Source organism: Callorhinus ursinus, unplaced genomic scaffold (genome assembly GCF_003265705.2).
Source record: "Callorhinus ursinus isolate GAN/ISIS: 27379988/994484 unplaced genomic scaffold, GSC_fseal_2.0 scaffold1, whole genome shotgun sequence".
In the NCBI taxonomy this organism is placed as follows: Eukaryota; Metazoa; Chordata; class Mammalia; order Carnivora; family Otariidae; genus Callorhinus; species Callorhinus ursinus.
Window position 1 is genome coordinate 107,159,986 of NW_027397063.1, and position 13,355 is coordinate 107,173,340.

Sequence of the window (13,355 nt, forward strand, 5' to 3'; positions counted from 1 at the left end):
ACCCAAAAAACAAATAACCAAGTCAAAAAGTGGGCAGAAGATATGAAAAGACACTTCTCTGAAGAAGACATACAAATGGCTAACAGACGCATGAAAAAATGTTCATCATCATTAGCCATCAGGGAAATTCAAATCAAAACCACATTGAGATGCCACCTTATACCAGTTAGAATGGCAAAAATGGACAGGGAAAGAAACAACAAATGTTGGAGAGGTTGTGGAGAAAGGGGAACCCTCTTACACTGCTGGTGAGAATGCAAGTTGGTGCAGCCACTTTGGAAAACAGGGTGGAGGTTCCTCAAAATTTAAAAATAGAGCTACCCTATGACCCAGCAATTGCACTACTGGGTATTTACCCCAAAGACACAGATGTAGTGAAAAGAAGGGCCATATGCACCCCAGTGTTCATAGCAGCAATGTCCACAGTAACCAAACTGTGCAAAGCCGAGATGCCCCTCAACAGAAGAATGGATAAAGAAGATGTGGTCCATATATACAATGGAATATTACTCAGCCGTCAGAAAGAATGAATACCCAACTTTTAGATCAACATGGATGGGACTGGGGAGATTATGCTAAGTGACATAAGGCAAGCCGAGAAAGTCAGTTATCATATGGTTTCACTTATTTGTGGAACATAAGGAATAGCAGGGAGGACATTAGGAGAAGGAAGGGAAAATGAAGGGGGGGGACATTGGAGGGGGAGACAAACCATGAGAGACTATGGACTCTGAGAAACAAACTGAGGGTTCTAGAGGGGAGGGGCGTGGGGGGATAGGTTAGCCTGGTGATGGGTATTAAAGAGGGCATGTACTGCATGGAGCCCTGGGTGTTATATGAAAACAATGGATCGTGGAACACTACATCAAAAACTAATGATGTATTGTATGGTGACTAACATAATAAAATTAAAAAAAAAGAATTCCTCATATCAGTGAAGTCATATGATAAAAAAATTATCTAATTAAATTAATTGATTCTAAGATCATGTACCACTTAATAACTTTGAAGTTTTAAATTGTGAGATGATAATATTATAATTTTTCAGTAGAACTTTCCTGACTTTTTAAAACATGTAGACATAACAAGATAGGAATATCCACTATTAAACTGCAAGCTAATGAACTTGAACATTTATCATACTGAAGGGAAAGGGAAGTTCATCGGCTTAAGAGTGTGGGTTCTGAAGTTAGGCTGCCCAAGTTTTAATTTTTAAATGTTAAAGTAAATTCCTGAGCGTTCTATAAACCTGAGGAATTTACTTTAGTATCTTCATTGACTCAGTTGCTTCAACAGTAATCTGGGTAATTAAAATAACTATTTTATAGGATTAAATGTAATAATACCTGTAAGGAGCTAAAAACAGGCCATGTTCCTATTATCATTATTTATGTTCATATGAAATGTGTGGCAGAGTTTAATGTAGACATAGTGCTTATTTAAAAATATTGAATGGATTACTTCCTCAGAGATAATATGGCATTGTAATATGATGTTGAACACCAGAAGGAGAAAATTGCTTTGCATTCATTAATTTTCAAATAGCATCCAGTGTTTACTTATCATTACTGCAGGTCCTTCCTAACACGTAGTGAGTACACTACTCTGTTTAAGTTGGCTGGAACAAATTTGTGCCGTTTACTTTGAGATGGAGTTTTCTTTCACTGAAGTTAGTGAAAGTTACAACGAAGAATTATTTTCCATAAGTAAAAAATAACACAGATTTGATTAGAATTTCTTTTAAACTAGCTGGATGTAATCAAGGGGGAAAGTAGAAGAGTTAATGTTAATTCAAAATTTGCATTTTCAACTCTTTTATCCCCATGAGAACATTCTTCTTTAGTATTTATTAAAGAGCTTAAATCTCTTTTGCTTGTTTTTTATCTCTGCTGGAGAAAAATGCACATGCTAAGGCATTACATGAAATAAAAGTTTTATTTGACAGAACTAATTAATCTAGATAAAACTTAATGTAATTTTAGAATAAATATCCCTCTCCCCCACCCCAAGTACATTATGTGATGACATTGTAGATTTTGCAGTTCTAAGAGGATATCAAAATACTGTAACTGAATTCAAGGAAAGATGAAAGGATTGCTAAAAATAGCCCTAGTTTGCAAAGTAAGCATGGTAAAGAGTAGATAATTAAATCTGTGGCTTAGGGCATGAGATAACTACCTTTGGGGAATAAGAAAAAATAAGCTACATCTTCCTTACTGCACAGTTTCCTACTTCCTCATAAAAAAAAAATCAACAGATACCTAATGTGCCTTAGGAGGTGATTTACAGTAGCAAAATGAAAAATAGTTTTATCTGAAGGCATATATGTAGATAGCATGCCTATGTATATGTAAATAGTGTGTGTGTATATATATATATATATACACATATATATAGTGTGTATGTACATATAATAGTGTTTATGTAGGCAAGTGTGTGTGTGTATTAACATTGAACTTTCAAAACATGTATTCCTAAAAGTAGATTTTGAAAAGAGGCATTGTCAAAAAAAAAAAAGAAGAAAAAAAGAGGCATTGTCTAATATTGAGACCCAATTTATCTGTCATTTTAGCATAGAAAATTTTCTATGAAAAATGTTTAGGTAACTGTGATATATTGATTATATATCACCACTCTGAAGATAGGTTGAGCTCAAAAGTAACTGCATGGGAGGGGCACCTGGGTGGCTCAGTCGGTTAAGCATCTGCCTTCGGTTCAGGTCATGATCCCAGAGTCCTGAGATCGAGCTCTGCATCGGGCTCCCCACTCAGCAGGGAGCCTGCTTCTCGCTCTCTTTCTGCTCTCTCGCTCGCTCACTCTCTATCTCAAATAAATAAATCTTTAAAAAATAAGTAAGTGTATGGGAAACCTATTCATGAGTCAAATTTCTTTTTTGCAAGCTAGGTAAAATGTGGTAAATACTGTGTAAAACATTAGGAATGGAGAGCTACAGTTCTCACCTAATTTTTCTGGTAACAATAGAAAGATAAAATGATGCTGCTCCAGGATTTGATTATGTCTACTTAGAGAAAAAGCTTTTTCCCTCTAGAGGAGAAATGTTTAGTGTGGAGTACAGGATCTCCTGAAAATAGAGTAAAGAATTTGATGTAATTATTTTGTGCTCTATGTTCTTACTACTTAGACCATATTACCAACCTATGCTGGGAAGTAAATTATATGAAAGTATAGTTTAAAATTGATATAAATAACATTCTAATTCTGTTAAATCACTTTATATCTCAAATTAATTCATTTGGCATAAGGAAAGCAATAAAAACCAAAAAATAGATTTTCTACCAACCACCAATGTTCCTGATTTTCTAATGAAGAAGCTAATGAAATGGGAGGGGTGGAAATGAAATAATATTAATATAATTTTTATTGTAAGAACATATCCAAAATATTTGCTTCAGTCTACTTTTCTTGATTATCTATCTATATACCTCTCTCTCTAATGAAAGAGATTGATAGTCATTAAAATGTTTTTAATTTTCAGTTTATACTGGGCAAAACTCAGTCATATCTTCTCTTTAAAACTACTTTTAGAAAAGTCAACTTGAGGTAAGAAAATATTTTCAGATCAAATCATAAATATTTTCAGTGTTATAATGTAATAACCTAGCTTAGGACTTGTGGCAATTGATTGTTTGAACCAGTGAGCATTTTCTACAAAAATCATGCTCTGCTATACATGTGATTTGACCAAATACATGTCTGAAAATATATATTAGTTTTATGTTGAGTAATTTAAACCACTTATGTTGAGTAATTTAAACCACCTCTGGCATCTGGCCTAGATGTCTTCATACTGTTTAATAACTGTGGAGAAATTGGGCTGGAATGTGTTGAAAATTATAGCAGCCAATTTTTTTTTCTTCTGTTTTCTAGTAAGGGTTAATGTTTTTGGCTGAGCTTCCTCCCCTCACCCAGTGCCTACCATTCCAAGAGGGTTTGTCCCAACCTCATTCAGGGGTTACTTAAGTGTAAGTTCTGATAAATCGTTAGCTTGAGTGATTGGTCCCATACTCTTTGTTTCCACAGCTGCTGCGTAGTAGTTTTGAGAATTTTCCTTTCAAATACTACATATTTTTCCAGAAAATAAAGAAGGAAGGGATACTTCAAAATTCATTCTATAAAACCAATACTACCTTGACACCAAAACCAGATGAATCTCTCATAAGAAAAGCAAAAACAGATCAAAATCCCTTATTAATATTGATGACAAAATCATTAACAAAATATTAGCATACTAAATCCAGCAACATATAACTAGGATTATATATCATGACCAAGTGGGATTTATCCTAGGAATTTAAAATTTGCTTAACATTTGAAATTTAATTAATGAAATATACCAAATTAATGGAATAAAGGACAAATATCACATGATCTTTTAAATATAGAGAAAACATTTGATAAAATCCAACATACATTTATGATAAAAACCTCACAATAAACTTAGGACAGAAGGAAAATTTCTAAGCCTGACACAGGACTATGAAAAACCTACATCAAATTTACTTAATGATGAAAGTCTGAATGCTTTCCTTTTAGATGGGAAAGAAGTCAAGGATGTCTACTTTTTTTTAAAAAAGATTTTATTTATTTATTTGACAGAGAGAGACACAGTGACAGAGGGAACACAAGCAGGGGGAGCAGAAGGGGGAAGCAGGCTTCCCGCGAAGCAGGAAGCCCGATGCGGGGCCGATCCCAGGACCCTGGGATCATGACCTGAGCCGAAGGCAGACGCTTAACGACTGAGTCACCCAGGCGCCCAAGGATGTCTACTTTTGCCACTTCTATTCAACGCTGTACTGGAGATTCTAACCATTGCAATCAGCTTTTGAAAGGAAGAAGAAATGCATTCAGATTGGAAACAAAGAAATAAAAGGTAAAATAACATTGTCAGATGAATTACATTTGTATGTTTTTGTTCATTATTTCAGATTATGAGAATAAAATATACCTAGTGCATAAAATATGGAAGAGCAAAAAACTTGATAAAGAAAAACAGTCCATATTTACACTGCCCAGAATATGCCTAAGAAAAGATTTTGGCATTGTCTTAGTCTGTTTGGGATGCTAAAAAAAAAAAAAATACCTTAGATTGGGTAGCTCATAAACAACACAAACTTATTTCTCACAGTTCTGGATGTTGAAGTCTATATAGACATGAGTGCCCACATAATTGGGTGAAGGCCTTCTTCTGGGTCATAGACTTCTCCCTGTAACCTCACATATGGGAAGGGCTGAGAAACCTCTGTAAGATCTCTTATAAGAACACTAATCCCATTAATAAAAGCTCCACCTCATGATCTAATGAAATCCCAAAGGCCTCACCTCCTAACATCATCACATTGGGCTTTAGGATTCCAACATGTGAATTTTGGAAGGACCAAACACTGAGACCGTAGAAGGCATATTTCATGTTTCTAAGAAAATTATTTTCTGTGTATTCAATGTTGTGTGATATATGGCAGTTTTCTATATATAATAGTCAAAAATATAGTTAAAAATCTAATTGTCAATTTGATGAATTCAAATATTCTCCATTGTTGACCCTTTAGTTTCTAATGTTACTTCTATAAATCATACAATGATTAATCTATTTTATATACATTTTTTCTTATTTTAGATTAATTCCTTGAGATTTCTAGAATGTGATTGGGACTAATATATAAAAGCACTTACTACAGATTGTCAAATCATTTTCCAGACTTTTTTTGATCAGCATATTTGTTAACAGTATTTGGTAATACTGATAGCATCACACAATTTCCAGTATTATGATTAATTTAACTTTTAATAAATTAAATACAAAGTTGATGCTTTACCAATTTAGTATTGTTATGATGACTAATGAAGTTGAAGTCTTAACATATATGCATTAGACATTCGTCTGTTTTAATCTTTTTGTTGTGAAATAACACATAAACAGAGAAGTCCATGAAACAGTTGTAAAGTTTAACAAATCATAAAGTGGAAGACTCAGATAACCAACAATCAGGTCAAGAAAAAGAAATCACTGGTCCTCCAAAAATTATCTGCCACAACTCCCTCCCTACTCCCCAAGAATAACAACTAATCTGACTGCTATGGCAATTCATTTTTTTCTACTTTTCTTCATATTTTTACTATTCCATTGTTGGGATATGCATCACAAAACCTAATGTTTAACTTGTTATGTTTTGGATGGAACAAAACAAACTGGGGTTATATAGTATGTAATCTTTTGTATTTGAGCTTCTTTCATGATCATTGTGCTTGTAGGATTCATCCATGTTATGTAATGCTATAGTTTATTGTTATGCATAATTTTACTGTATGTATACATTACTTTTTTCCATTTCTACTGTTTTTTTCTTAGGGTTTTATTTATTTATTTGAGAGAGACTGAGAACAAGCATGAGCAGGGGTGGGGGAAGGACAGAGGCAGAGGGAAAAGCAGACTTTCCACTGAGCAGGGAGCCTGATGTGGGGCTTGATCCCAGGACCCTGGGATCATGACCTGAGCTGAAGGCAGACACTTAATCGACTGAGCCACCCAGGCGCCCCTCCATTTCTACTATTGATGGATATCTTAATAGGTCTCAATTTTGACTATTAAAAATAAAAGAACTATGATTATTCTTGTAAATGTTTCTTTGTGCGTTCACACACACATTTTTGTTGACTAAATACCTAGGTGTGGGGTTGCTGAGTGGGAGCCGTTATGCCTGTTCATCTTTAGTAGATGATGCCAGACTTTTTACAAAGTGAATGTATCAATTTCCTCTGCTTCCAAAAATATATAAAACCTTCCCTTGTTCTAAATCCTTGCCATACCTCATCTTGTCAGTCTTTTTCCTTTTAGCCATTCCTTGGATCATAAGGGTACAATATTGCTGCTGTAATATATACTGTATGGCCTTATACTTATTGGCCATTTGGCTATCTTTTCTATCTGGTTTTATGGAAATTGATACGTCATTTTCCTATTTTTCTTGTCAGTTGGCATATAAACTAAATATAAAGGCTGTCTCTTGTATGTGAAGCTAATATCTAATATCTTCTCCCACTCTGTGGCTTATATTTTCTATGTCCGAATGACATCTTTTGAGGTTATAAACATAGTCAAATATACAAAATTTTTCCCATAGGGTCATTTTATATCTTCTCTTAAAAAAATATTCCTACCAAAGATCATAAAAGTGTTTCTATATAAAATTGTGAAAGTCTTCTTGTTTTGCCATTCTCACTTATTTAAGAAAGTCTTTAAATATTATACAGGAGATTTAGGGCCTGAATACACCAGTATATCTTTGGATTTCCTAATTTTGCACAGATAGGGTTTACCTTCTTCCAGTGCATTGCTTGACAGAAATATATCATTCCCTTAACTTTCGATTTCCACAGTTAATTAATAAAAGTCCCTGTTAGTGACCTTTGTTTGTGTTGTTGGTGTATGTGGTTAAATCATGGACAGGAAAGTTGATTGGATTTCATTTGTGAAAATTTTTCTCAAGCAATAAGGACACACTGAGGTAAGCTCGACTCCCTTGTTTGTGCTACAATCCTGTGGAAGAATAAAGCACTCTGTTACGTTGACACTCCTGCTGTATAATCAATGCAATCCATAATGAGCACAGACAGCAGTGTAAATATCACACTGCAACACATGTCAGGGAAAACAATTCTTTAAAAAACACCCATTTTCTCTGATGTGTTTCTATAGGAACTGAAAATTGGATGTCAGCCTGATGCCTGTAAATAGATTATTTTTGAATCTGAAGGTCTATGTTGGAAGAAGCCATTAGTTCTCAATCCTGAACAAATCATGCTGGATCATGAAAAGTGGTCTGGTGATAAATTGATCTGGTTATTGTATTTTGAGTCTAAAAACTATGGAAGTAAGAGTTGTAATTAAACATCTTTTTATTCAGGCATGTGGTGAAAAGATCACTTTAGTTTTCAGTCGAGAACATGGATCTGAATTCATTAATATCCATTCATCATCAAACCTTCATTGAATGCGAAGTCTACATTTACGGCAGTCACTCACTGTTGTCCACCAGAGCTCCAGAAACACCTATTATTGCCCTTAAGGACCTCTTAGTTCTCTATAAACATGTCTTCTGTACCAGAAAGATTGTATTCTCAATAATCTGCTTGCAGCTGTGTGTGTGTGTGTGTGTGTGTGTGTGTGTGCGCGCACGCGTGCCTGGGCATGCACCCGTTTCCTAATGAGGGTTTGTCTGTGTGTGTCTCAAGATAACAATAAAGATTGAATTAATAATTGATTTTAAGGCTCTGATGAACTTATAAATTGGAAGTCAATGTAGGACTTTATTTATTTTGAAAAGTAATTTTACAATATTTTCATTATGCAAGATAAAACACCAGCTACTTTCCAATTCTGAAAATCTATATGGAAGGACCATATTAAATATTTTAAAGCAATTAGACTAATTAAGTATTTAAAACTCATCAAGGCTTGTGTTTCTAAGCAGGCAAATTTATTGTTTCATATTTTCATAACATAATTATACTCTATTAAATGACCTCTATATAATGAAATATAAAATTTTTGTGAATTTGTGTGTGTGTAGTAGGAATCAATAGCAAAAAATACAGAATGTTAGATGTAGCTGTTCATTCTGATGACTGGATTTTTCCTTTCAACTATGTATTTTTTTTTCTCTAAAAATATTAACACATTTTGTTCTTTCTGGTCTTGTTCTTACACTTCTCTTCATCTTGCATAATATGTATTGCACTTATTTATTTGATTTATTGTCAGCCTCCATGTACCCCCATTGGAATGTAAGCTTCACTGGAGCAGAAAATATTGTCTCTTAGTACACAGTTTTGTTCCTACCGCTTATAAAAATGCCTGGTACATCGTGAGAGCTCAGTAAGTATTTTTGAAAGAATACTTCTCAGTGAACATATTTGAATGACTGAGTAAAACAATTCTAGGAATAATTTTCAGGATAACAAAAATTTTTTGATAGATGTTAAATGTTTGCATAGCAGTCTCAATTTATTATTTTTTTAAAAATATGATCAAAAAATTAACACCATGTGAAGAAGACTAACATCATTCTTATTCTTTCATGTGTTTTCCACTCCCCCCACTACCAACTGTCCAAGTTGCCCTCTTGTTTAACTCCTGTGGAGCATCAGCAAACCCTATTTTTTTATCCTTTCTGGATTGGATATAGATACCCTGCAGTCAAAGGGCTGTTTTACCACACATTATTACCTTAGCTCTCTTGTGTAGTAAGAAATATGGTATGGTATCAGATTTTGGAAAATTTCCCCAGTGTTCTAGAGGAGCATATACACTGTTACCATATTATCCACAAGGTCCACAAAACACGTGTGGACCAGATAGAGAAGGGGTGGGGACTCTGGCCAAAGCTTCACTGAAGAAGCTAGCCAAAGACCTGTTTTATTGGGTACCATTGTTTCTAACATATACCAGAAATATTTGGTACAAATGAAAGGCTCATTCCAAACATGACCTGTCATTCTATGGATAAATCAAGTGACAATTTTTGAAAAGAGAGAAATAAGCCATCTGTTGCTCATGTCAGTGAGAGTCTGTCTAGATTGATGTGTCTTTCCAAATAATTACCACTTTAGGGTAACTAAGGCAGTATAAAACTGGCTCAGTCCTTTGTTACCGCCGTTACCTGGCTCTTCTTTTTAAATAAGACTGAGCAATTTCCTGCCTGATTTCTTCAGTAGTCCTATTAATAATTACCTTTTCCTTGTTGCCCTAGAAGTCACCTCCACTTTAATCATTAAACCTGTGATTAACTGACAACATTTTATCACCAAGGAGTGTAATGTTTGGAACCAAAGAACTTAAATTTGTGAAGAGCATGAAGTAAACGTGTCACAGCATTCATGTTCCTAAATGACTACGGATGGGATTTAAGAAGTGTGGCAAATTGAATACTTTTAGGAAATATGTTTTATTGACTTTGTGCCTTACAGAGAATATGAATCTTTGGGATTTTTCTTACATTATTTTGTGAGCATTATTTTGCTCAAGTAATTAAAGTCACAGTTAACAAATGTTTTATCTAAACCACACAAATCAATTCCAAAAGATGATTGGAACTCTACGGCTCCATTTTATATAATATTTACTAGAGTTTCTTATTCTGGTAAGAGGGGTAATTGGATCATGTAGTCCTCTGTAGAATTTATTTTGTTTCATTTTATTTTGATAGATATTGTATGCACATAATTTTAAAAAGGTAAAATAGTCAAGGGCCCAGACAAAAAACACAATTCCCTTGCACTGCCCATAAAACACTCACTTTCCAAGCTCCAGAGGAAAACACTTTTAAAGCTTTATCTGTTCTGATATAAACATAGCAATTACCAAATAATAGGCTTATAGTGCTATTTTTTTTTCTTACAAACATTACCTATCGTCTGCTACTACTGAAGAGATAAATTCTCTTAAATTTATTGCTGAGAAAAGATGCACTGGAGTTTGGCTTTTGAGAAGATCTTGCAAATTTGAAAACATGCTCATTTTACCTTCACATTTGATTGGTAGATTGTCTGGATTTAGATTTCCAGTTGCAAGTTGCCTTAGAATTTTTAAGGCACTACTCATTGCTCTTCTAGCTTCTGGTGCTGCTATTGAGAAGTCCAATGTCATTTTCATTCCCGTCCTTCACAGGAGGGCCTGGACTTTCTTCCCTCACTGTGGAAGCTTTTAACATATTCTTTTTATCTTTATTGGTTTGCAGTTTCACAAATGATGTGCTTTCTGTGTGTCTTTTATTGTGCTAAGCATTTTGCCCGCATTTCAACGTGAAAACTCATATTCTTTAGTTATGCAATTATATTTTTATGTAATTTTAAAATAATTTGTTCAGCTCCATTTTTCTTTTTTTTTCCCCTCTCTGTAACTCATGTTGGTTAGACTAACTGTATTAAGTAACTTTTCTATCATCTCTCTGTATTCTGTCTGATTTTTATTCTTCTATATGTAATATTTTCTGAACTTTCTCATCTGTCTAATGGTTTCTGAGCCTGTAATTTGTTTTTTAATTTCCAAAAGCTTTTTGTTATTATCTAAATGTTCCTTTTTACATTTTTAATAATAAACTGGTCAAGTGTAAAGGACAAAATATCCTCTTACTTCTTTGAGTATATTAACTGTAGATTTTTCTTATTGTTTATTCTTTTTTCATTTGTTTTAGTTTCTTCTCAGGTTAAGAAGTTTTGTTTACTGAGGTGTCTTGGTTTTTAGAAGAGCAGTTGGTCAACAAATATTTGTTGAATTAATAAATGAATAGATGGATGAATATCTGTCAGTCTTTCTTACTTAAAAAGGAGATACTAGAAGTCTAATAAGAATTCCTATGAGGGATGCCTGGATGGCTCAGTCGGTTGAACAGATGCTCAGGTCATGTCAGCTCAGGTCATGATCCCAGGGTCCTGTGATCAAGTCCCATATTGGGCTCCCTGCTCAGCGGGGAGTCTGCTTCTTCCTCTGCCTACTGCCCCCCCTGCTTGTGCTTGCAAACTCTTTGACAAGTAAAAAAAAAAAATTCCTATGAGCATGGGGTGATCTAGCTGACATCTCAGTTTTACAGTGGAGAGGTCACAGGGGGAGAGCTGGACCATTTGGTTTGATGACCTTTGAACATTAATATCTATGGAACTTTTCTCTTGGTCCTGTTCCTAGAAGCATTCTCTAATCTCTGGCTTGATGGAGGTGAGGATTCTGCCTTCTAGAATCTGTAACCTGAGTGGGGAAAAGATACTAGAGGATCTCACCCTCTTCCTTATCTAAACTTTTACTTAATCCCGGTGTTTTCAGAATGGCGACTCACCTGATTTGCCCTAGAGAGTAACTGTCACTAAATCCAGCCTCTGGTTCAGTTTCTCTAGGGAGAAAAACTCCAGTACCTGCTGGCCTGTAAGAAGGGTGTTCTCTTCTATGGGTGGGGTGAGAGATGAGATCTAGAGATTACAGTTCTTCCTGTACCCACCTTCAACTCTTCATATACAGATTTAAGCACCACTTCTCACCCCATTCTCAAAGCAGGTGAAAGTTTCAGTGGATAAAATTAGAGGATACTTAGTTACATTTGAATTTCAGAGAAACAGTGAAATTTTTTTTTACAATAAGTATGTCCCATGAAATGTTTCAGACATATCTGTGCCAAAAAAAATGTTATTTAATTTTCAAATCTAACTGAGTGTCTTCTATTTTATGTGGCAACTCTATCAGAGTCTCCCATTACCTTCAGTTCCTAATCTCTTCTGGAGTATTTTGCTATAGTTGATTTGGATTTTATGAGCTTTCCCCTCCCCTAGCAGCTAGGTTTCAACTTTCTGTGCTCTGAAAGTCAGCATGCATCCACATGCTTTGTATCTGCCTAAATTATTGTTGATATATTTCACCTGTGTTCTTCTTCTCCTTCTGTTCCCTATGTGTTCTAGACTACATACCTTTTGTTCATTTGTTGTCTTTTTATTCATTTACTGTTGGAGTTTTTGGACAGAGTGGTGATTGACAAATATATTTCATATGACAGATTTACCTGGAAAGTCTTTGTGATTATTTTAAAACTGAGGTTTAGTTTCCAAAATATTCCTTGACATAATATTTTGCATTTTTCTGGAATAATTTGTCAAGAAGTGAATGAATACACAGAACTAATATTTTTATAATGTTGTGATATTTCTCTTGGTTTTATATGCAGGTTGTAAAATAAAACCTATAGAAAACTTTTATTTTCACATCCAATGAAACTATTTAAGCCACCTGGGTGGCTCAGTTGGTTAAGCGTCTGCCTTTGGCTCAGGTCATGATCTCAAGGTCCTGGGATCGAGTCCTGCATCCGGCTCCCTGCTCAGCAGGCAGCCTGCTTCTCCCTCTGTCTGCTCTGCCTGCCACTTCCCCGATTGTGCTCTCTCTTTCTGACATAAATAAATAAAATCTTTAAAAAGAAAGAAACTATTTAAGCTCAATAAGTAAAGACTTTGGATGAAATTGTTTAAATTTTTTTAAAGATTTATTTATTTTAGAGAGAGAGCGAGTGAGTGGGGGGAGGGACAGAGGGAAAAGGAGAGACAGAATCTCAAGCAGACTCCCTGCTAAGCGTGGAGCCTGATGCATGGCTCTGTCTCATGACCCATGAGATCATGACCTGAGACCCTTAACCAACTGAGCCACCCAGGTGCCCCTGTTTAACTAAATTTTATATGAGCCACTAAATTATATGATATACATGTGTGGAAAATAGAAATAGTTTTGATATGCATACCTCTTGTCACACAAACAATGATGCAAACCTAAACGATAAAGTCAGGATTGATTTCACACTGTCAAGGAG